Consider the following 9,515-nt stretch of genomic DNA (forward strand, 5'->3'; position numbering starts at 1 on the left):
CTTTAATTGTACTGTTTATTAAAAGTATAATATAACAGCTCTTATTCATAATTGCACCCGAATAACATCTTCTATTTCTCTATGTGTCAACTGTTAATAATTATTAATAATTTTAAAAAAGCACTACTTAATTACATGAATGGGGTTAAAATGCTCAACCAGTGTGTTTTATGCTCCTTGCTATTGTTCAGCTAGTTTGATTTACTGTTCTAATTTTCCTATTTCCTCTAATTCTTTCTAACTGAAAAAAATCAGTGATCAGTTGTTGGTTAGACATTGTATTCCAGATATCATCTAAATATCAAAATCCTACATGACTGTAAATTAAGGAAATCAGTGCTCCGTTTTCAACAAAGAATTAAATTTAGACGAGCCAACCGCAGCATTTCTTTAAAAGTATTCCAATCACAGGATTGAAAAATCAACGCCTTAAACTAGAGCCCAGGTTTAGCTTGTGCATAAGCTTGGCTTTAAATGCCAACATATCTCACCAGATTCCTGAATATGAAATAGAAATATACAGAAAAAATACATTACAAGCTGGATAATCTAGTTATCTAGCTCAAAGAACATGCCAACTGTGTAATGATACAAATCCCACAATGGGATCTGGCTTTCATTCATCGTCCCGTCATAGAGAGAAAACAAATGCATTGACTTTTCAACAAAAAAACACCTATCTCTCTTTCTATCTTCACTCGTTTTCCTCCCTGTAGTTAAATATTGACTGTTTTACTCCCAGAACTCAGTTTGATTTGCTTACACTCTAAGGCTTTTACACTTCCTCTCCCCTCCAGGCTGCTGGCTCTGCCTTTTCTTTCTGACACGACAGACCTGATGCATCTCTAACTGTAAATAGCTGTTTCAGGATGCATAAAGACAAATGCTCTTTAGTATCGATACTAAATGGATAGAAACATTGAAGTTGTCCTATATAGTATAAAGAGTATATTTCTTTTTACAAGAAGACAAAGAATGAAATTTGGATGTATCAATGTTCAGCATTTTCATACTCCACAGTGGTGGTTAATAGCTCAAATGTAAGAAGACACTTAATAGCTTTACGCATTTGCAGTTTTTCATAAGTATTTCTGATTTTTCCAAGCCTACAAGGGGTAATGTTGTCATAAAAAAGTTCCAAAAAGCAAAATATATATTATTTAACACAAATGTTTATACCTTAAAAGTAAATGGTAATATCAAACCCATTCCTAATCATCTAAATTTTGAAGACATTATCTGTCCTGAATAAATTTATATCAAACTTTCAGCAATAAAATAATTATTTGTTTTTTACTGATTGAAAATATCTGATAAGTCAATTTCCTTTCTGCCCATGAAAGGGAACACCAATGCCAAAACATTGGTTGTGCCAGTATTTTTGTTTAAAACTCATCCAGTAATTTTAAATAGCAGTTTTATAATATTGAAATAAAATGAAATTGGATTTGTGGCAATTTCCTTCCAATGTACTTAATTTTGATGGATTTATATGATTCAGTTGATCATGAAATTGAGTTTATTTTGAATCATGCTGCTTTTCTAAATCACTTAAGTTTTTTGGCATGGATGTCAGAGCAATGAGTCATCCTTTAGCGTCTCACACAGATAAACCCTAGGAGGAACTTAAGCCCCTGCCCTTTTGCCTGCAGACTTTATGACCTTGACAGTGTGAATAATAAATAGAATTTATATGGCTGGAGAAAACATGAACCTTGGAGTGTGGCTGAGACTTGGGACTAAACCCTAGCAGCAATGCTGAACAATGTCTGCTCCAGAAAAGCACAATTGGTTCGTACTCATCTGGGAATAGAGTGACTTTGGCTGGCTTTAATTGCTCTAACTGCCTGTGATACAGTACCGGCTTATATTCGTCTTATCAACTACAGACATAAACTGAAACTATTGAGAAATGATACCCTCTAAAAAAAAACCTCACAGTAATGTCTCAAAAAATTAAAATGTTAAATACATTGAAATCTGATGTAGGGTCTTGACAGATTTTGCAACCCCTTCTGTGTAGAGTATGACCTCTGAATACCACTACACAGCAACTGGAAGTCTTAATAACTGAGCACTGAGACTCTGAAAGAAATATAGTGTTGAAGTGGATTTAGTCATTTCTTGCTCTCATTTCATGCATTGCTCTCTTTTGAAAAAATATGTTTCACTCTGGTCAGGTTGCAAAGTCAATATCAAATTCTAAAACATTTAATATCATTTTTATCATTTTTTCAAATAATTGATTTGTTTTCCTTACAGATTCCCAGCCCTGCGTTTATGAATCTCTCAGCATCCAAACTTCATTCTTAATCACTCCTTGTCCTGTATATTCACATACGTCACGTCTCACAGAAGCAGGGTACACAGTTATCAAGCTTTCTTTGAGGAAAATGCTGAGCTGCTACCAAGCTGATACTTAGTCTTGTTTATGTTGATGTTATATATTCAAATTACAAGCACGTACAGTTATTGATTTTGCTACAACAGGCTACAAAATGATTCCATTTATCTTAAAGCATTAGCATGTAAACCCTTTGCTCACGTTCAGGAAAAGGCAAGAAAAGGCACCTCTTCAGGATACAGGGATATAAATATTTACGTCTTCTCTCTAACTTAAGTAAAAAAAAAAAGGAAACATAAAAAATTAAGTTAGTACTGTTACTTATTTTACAATTCTTGGCATAAAAGGTTGGAAGAACTCGTTGAGGCGCATAAATATTTATACAGAAGACTGCTTTTAGAAAGTGGTGTTGGCAGTGTTTTTTTTTTATTTTCTAAGGACAGATAAATATGGAAAGGGCTTTGTAATATATACTTATATGTAATATGTCAAAATATATGTAATATGTAAAGATGTTTATTAAATATATGAACTGAGAGCTTTATCTATTATGTATTATACTGTATGGCCAATATAGAGTACGTCATTCATTCATAAACTTTTATTATAAATTAGTATTGTTGTTGTTGTTGTTTTGTTGTTGTTTGAACTTCTTCTTCTTCTTTGAGCCTATTATTGAGCTTATTATTATTTTTATTATTTCATCACATACATGTTTCGTTGACAATTTTGCCATAGAAAATGTATTCAGATTGTCCATCACATTTTAAAACATCATTATAGATGTTAAATTGACCTTTTTTATTTTTTATCATACACCCATAATTTTGTCTAGTGAAAGCATTTTGCTGTCAAATTTACACACGTCTGTGTAGACACATAGACACATTTGAAATTTGGCCTAAAAGGGCCCACGCATTTTTTGAAGTACTCTGCAGACAGAAGGACGGGTCGTTATCTGGGTATCAATGTGCTATCTGCTTAGAACATTAAAGGCTACACAGGCTCAGTACTCACAGAGTCATAATTGTATGAGCATTTCTTTTCTCATGTGAAGCGCCGTCTCTGATCAGGCAACTTCAAATGAGCCACGAACAGAATGTTCTTTTCCTTCCATTGAACGACGCATAATGTGTTAGTAACACTTCATTGGGTTGATTGATCTGTGCTAGTTCTGAAGCATAAACAACACAAACAACTACAGTACATCGTGTGCAGGACTGATCAGTTCAGCAGTGAAATATCATCTGATGTGTTTCTGCATTATTTCTCTTTAGCTAAAAAGCATGGAATGATGTCTTACAGCCAAATTAGACAATTGCACACAAAATTGGCACTAGGTCTGTAGAGTTCTGGCTTCTACTAAGAAAAGTCCATTAGTGAAATAATTTTGGTCTGAAAGAAAAAAGCAGAAAGGGAAAACACTATCCTGCATACGTCTGCATTTTGAACAGGGTTGTGAATTCAGTATTTCTCCAGCATCTTTATTACTTCCTGTTTGGCATTCATCCCGTATTCTCCTAGGTGATGGCGGGTAGCGCAGTCTCTCCCAGTGATTCCAGAAGAGATATATTTTTGGTCTGAGGAGCATCTGGGGAGCCAAAAAGAATGAAGTGTTGAGTCTGGTTGAATGATGAAGGTCAGATGCAAACATATCAAACGCTCTAAACAAACAGAGACCATCTCGATGTTTTGTTCTATTCTTTATATTGTAGCTCATGAAATAAATGAAGTATGAATGCATCACATTTAGGTTGCATAATAATAATGTAAATATTACAGCGATTGATTTTAGAAGTCAAGGCTTTTAGCAGTGAAGATGCTGCATGCATGAGACTCTCTGTCCATCTGTGTGTCCTGGGATGACTCTCAGCTCTGATAATCAGACTTAATAATAATCACTATTATTATTATTATATGCATAGAGTTGATTAAGGAAAGTATTAATAGAACGTTGGTGCTGTGTCTAACAACCTGAGCAAAACCGTTACCTCATATCATCTCATTTCAAATGTATATTCTGAATTATGTTCCTGTGAAGCTGCTTTGTGGCAATGTCCATTGTTTTTGCATTATACAAATAAAACTGGATTGAATTGAATGAATAGAATATGAATAGGCTGCTATTTACTACTACTGTTTTGTCCTTTAGAAAGCTTGCCAGAATGCTTGAAAGTAGAGGTCTGCTTTTGGACAAAGATCCCAGAAGACAAAGCAAAAAAAAAAAAAAAAAAAAGTGTTGTGAGGGTTTTTCTTTCATGCAGGCATAAGCAAGCGGTCAGATATGAAGCTTGTGTGAAAAAGATGGTGCTGTCAGAGCCAGAATCCGCAGACCATGATGACAGCGATGGCATTTCTGCCTCTGCAATTTTTCCCAGAATCTTTCAACGTTTCTGGAGGCATTCTGTGGGAATTGCTCATTTAAAAAATAGATGTGTATTTTAAATGTGAAAACAGATAAAGTGCTAGGATCTAGCTGGTTAAATTGAGAAATTTAGAATAGGATTCTTGCAAAAACACAAACATAACATTTTTCAAAATCTATGCTAAACCTTTCATCCATAGTTTTAGATTTTATCATTGTAGACACTGATGAGGTAATAAAACAAAAAAAAACAACTGTGCTGAAAATCTGACCAGAAAACTCACACTGACCCACAATGACCTCCCACATAGTGTGTCTGTCTTTTTTTCTCACCATTCTGTATAAACTCTTGATAGCCTTGTGTGTGAAAACTGATGTTGCTATCTACTGCTACATGACAATGAATTTGCTATATTGGAAGGGTATTGTGATTGTTGCTTGGTTACAGATGTCTTGCGTATAATGAATATTACAGGTGATGGAAATCTAAACATAAGTTATATGCACTGTCACAGTTTTGACAGATTTTTTTTCTCCTGGAATCTGCCAGCAATATAGTGGTATGATTTGCTGTAGGTGAAATGTATTGTTGGATGGAAATTATCATAAACCACAATAAAGGCCTGTCAGTTAAAGCCAGGTTGGTGCATTAGTCTTAATGTTGTTCTTCATCAGTTCCTTCACACCTGACATACTATTTGAGTACGATTATAGCCATTAATGGACTTTTATGCCTTCTAAAAATGATGAAGACATATTATACGCTTTCAACATTGACAGTTCTCTAAAATGCGGATAAGGTTTGGCCAGCTGTAGACATCCTCTGCTGCCCTTTCTGGCTTTTTTATGAATATATATGTTAGCTTTAAAGGCTTTCATGGTCATAATATATAAATGTCTTCCTATTGTTTGGTATGCTTATATTTCAGCAGGTATGAATGCTTGGTTAAGGCTCACTATTGCTTTAATCTTATTTGCTGGATTATGGACAATATTTATGCCAGTTCTATCTTTCAGTCCCATTTGCAGGATCCATGGGTTAGCTCAAGTAGGTGTATTGAAAATGTAATTCATTTCACTCACCCGAAGCAGACACTATTGTTTTAGCCTTGCACACATTTGGCATCACTATTGGTAATTTGCTATGGTGCTCTTTTTATGTCTTTTCCCAAATTCTATCATAATCGAGTAAAACAATACAATACAATAATTAATAAATAAAATGTTCTAATTTTCTAAAATAAACTCTTTTACAATGCACAAAAACAAAGCGATTGTCTTCAATACCCTGACAAATCTAATCTAATTTTGAGAAGAATCACTGCTTTTGGCTGAAAATCTGAAATATTCTTTTCTGATTCAGAATTTTTCAAAGCCAAAAAATACTGCTTAGGAACTTTAGATAATAATCAAATTTCTAGATTTGCGTTTTTTCTCTGCTTTAAGTATTGCTGAGTTATGTATTGTTTTCTACTGATTTAAACTCAGCCTTAAGTTGCTCTAACTTCTGCTTTATAACCGATCACACCGTCCTTCATTTAGAATTTTTATCAGATTTCTTAAAGCCCATCTTGCATAAGCTAAGCTTTCATATCTTTTAGTAAGTAAGCTTTATCATTGATGTACTGCTCTTAAGACACATTGTTCCATTGTTTCATCAGTTGCTCTTTCAGTTTATTTTAGCATCTTAATACTATAGGTGGGGGGCACGGTGGCTTAGTGGTTAGCACGTTCGCCTCACACCTCCAGGGTCGGGGTTCGATTCCCGCCTCCACCTTGTGTGTGTGGAGTTTGCATGTTCTCCCCATGCCTCGGGGGTTTCCTCCGGGTACTCCGGTTTCCTCCCCCGGTCCAAAGACATGCATGGTAGGTTGATTGGCATCTCTGGAAAATTGTCCCTAGTGTGTGATTGCGTGAGTGAATGAGTGTGTGTGCCCTGCGATGGGTTGGCACTCCGTCCAGGGTGTATCCTGCCTTGATGCCCGATGACGCCTGAGATAGGCACAGGCTCCCCGTGACCCGAGGTAGTTCGGATAAGCGGTAGAAGATGAATGAATGAATGAATACTATAGGTTGCCGTACCCTGTCACTGCAATACAAGAAGGCTAATTTATCCTTACTTCTGGCCAACCTGGGAGCCAAATTTATATTTACAACATTCTTAGTGAGACACTGATTTCTTGTGTACATGTTTCCTCATGTTTCCTTTTCCCGTGTATTTATCTATTTTCTTATACTGTATATCTCTTTCTCTTTTCTCCTCTTTAAGAGTTTATTTGTATTAGTAACAGATTTCACATGCATATTTTGGATTTTTCAGTAAAAAATATTCACATTGATTAATTCTGTTCTAAATAATGCTGCCTAATTTCTGACTTGTTTTCTGTCACTTCACATGCATCCAAATAAATATACTGCCACTAAGAGCTTTTTACTAGTGTAAAAAGATTTATTAAGGAAAACAAAAATACCCACTGCAATGTTTTCCGATTGAAATGAGTTGTTTCCTTCCTTAAGGAGACGTTTTATAACTTATTCTCTATTTAGGCAAATATAGCTGACTGTAGTTCTCATTTTTTATTTTTAATGGTAACCACCAAGAGGATGCCATCCATCAAACTTAAAATGAGTTGTTCTGCGGGAAAAACAAAATGAATCAAAGGAGACAAAATGAAGACCATCAGCAATATTTATGTTACTTATTATATCCTAAGTTTGTGTAAAGAGCCATAGATGGAGGATATAGAAAGTGTGTATTATGCTGTAATATATCTCACACAATGTCATTTAGTATTTTTCAGTCAGCCAACTTTTGAACAAAATTATTTATTTGTAAAGAGGCAGAGAGGATCACCCAGGTACCTTCTATACAAAGTCACATGATGTATGTCTCAGTATTTGCAATAAATATTAATCTTATACCACCTTCTTTTTTTTCTGCAGTGTTCTTGTCAGGTGGAGATTTTTCTGATTTTTTTTTTTTCTTTGTACACCTGGTGAAACCAGTACAGTGCATTACTGGCCACTGTGGTTGAATGTGGTTTCACATTCAACCGCATTGGCCAGTATTGTCTGTTTATATATATATATATATATATATATATATATATATATATATATATATATATATATATATATATATATATATATATATATATATCTGAATATAGATCTAAAATCACTTCATGACCTTGGTGGAAAGTCTTGGTCTGCACACACACACACACACACACACACACACACACTCACATAACAGTGTGACCATCAATTCATCCCTTGATGCTTGTTTGAACTTCCATTGTTAAATACCTACTGGTAATCCATTTTTCCTGACACATTTGTAGAAAAATATAGTAAAATGATTAATTCAGGTGAAGAAGAAATGCTAAACGATTAGCTGCATTGTGACACTGAGTATTATATAAAAAGATAGTTATTAGCTGAAATGCTCAGTGAATGAATCTTATAATTATACGTGTATAATAATACAAGGCCTAACTAAAGAAAGAACACATTTTTTACAGTAAAGAAGTAACATGACTGAAACAGAAGTGGCCAGGATAAAATGTAAACTGTGAAAGCCACAATTATTGTTCTGTTGAGTGCATGCTGATCATAAGCCTTGTTCTGCATTGTGAAGCTTAAGAGAACACTTGACCTTGACTATTATCTCTGTCACCATGCTGTTGGGTAAGGTTGCCCTCTGGTGGTTAGAAAAGGCATGAGTTTTAAAATTATAGTCAAGTCAAGAAGGTTTTATTGTCATTTCACTGTACACAACGTTTCTTCAGAACCATAGTGCAACATAAAATGACATAGAGCTACATAAAATAACTCAGATCTAAGGCCACATGAAGTGCAACGACTGCAACCGAGTGCAACAGTGCAAGACAAAAGACAGTGAAAACAGACAATACACAAAACTGCAAGACAAATACACATAATAGAGCTGACCAGTGTGCATACTGTATATTATAAAGTATGCTACTACAGAAATCTACACATATGAAGTAGCAGCAGTTTGATGAAGTATATAGAAATGTCAAAAACAGCAATTGAGTGAGTGATTAGTGTAGTTCACACAGTCGGGTGTGTATGTGTTTATGTGTGTGTGTCTGGTATAGTTCAGTTCTGTTTGTTAATTTCCATTATGAACATAGAGACAAATGTTTTGTTTAACAAAAACTTCATGGGCTTCTCGTACCTATGTTTCCAGAAATACTGGTTGTTTTTCAGTCTTGTGCTAGTGGTAGAATGTCATTACATATTTATAACTTTCTCAAGCATGGCTGCTTATGTAATTATTAGAAGAAGCCTTCATATTGTTACATATACATTACAGCACAGTGAAATTCTTCTCTTCACATATCCCAGCTTTGAAAGTTGGAGACATGATGCAGCATCCTGGAGCAGAGAGAGTTAAGGGCCTTGCTCAAGGGCCCAACAGTGGCCTCCTCAAGGGCCCAGCAGTGTTGTAACTTAAACCCCGGTTTTCTGATCAAAAATCCCAGAGACCACTTAAGACACTCTGCACATGTGCCATACTGGGAATAGCAAGAGCCAGTTTATAATACTAGTTCCACGTAGAAAGTCCATCAAAGAATACGCAAGCTTATTCAAACACGGTGATGGTGATCTGTCAGTAAAAAAGCCGTTGCATCAGATGTTCTTTGCTGACAAAATTAGATTTAATTACATTATTAATAAATCTGAGTGAAGCTCACTCTCTGAGTCATCTCATCTTATCACATTTTGAAAAAAATACATTATTTTCTTTTTTTCAAATGTATAATGCCTGAAGCCACA

Source organism: Tachysurus vachellii, chromosome 3, assembly GCF_030014155.1.
Source record: "Tachysurus vachellii isolate PV-2020 chromosome 3, HZAU_Pvac_v1, whole genome shotgun sequence".
Lineage (NCBI taxonomy): Eukaryota > Metazoa > Chordata > Actinopteri > Siluriformes > Bagridae > Tachysurus > Tachysurus vachellii.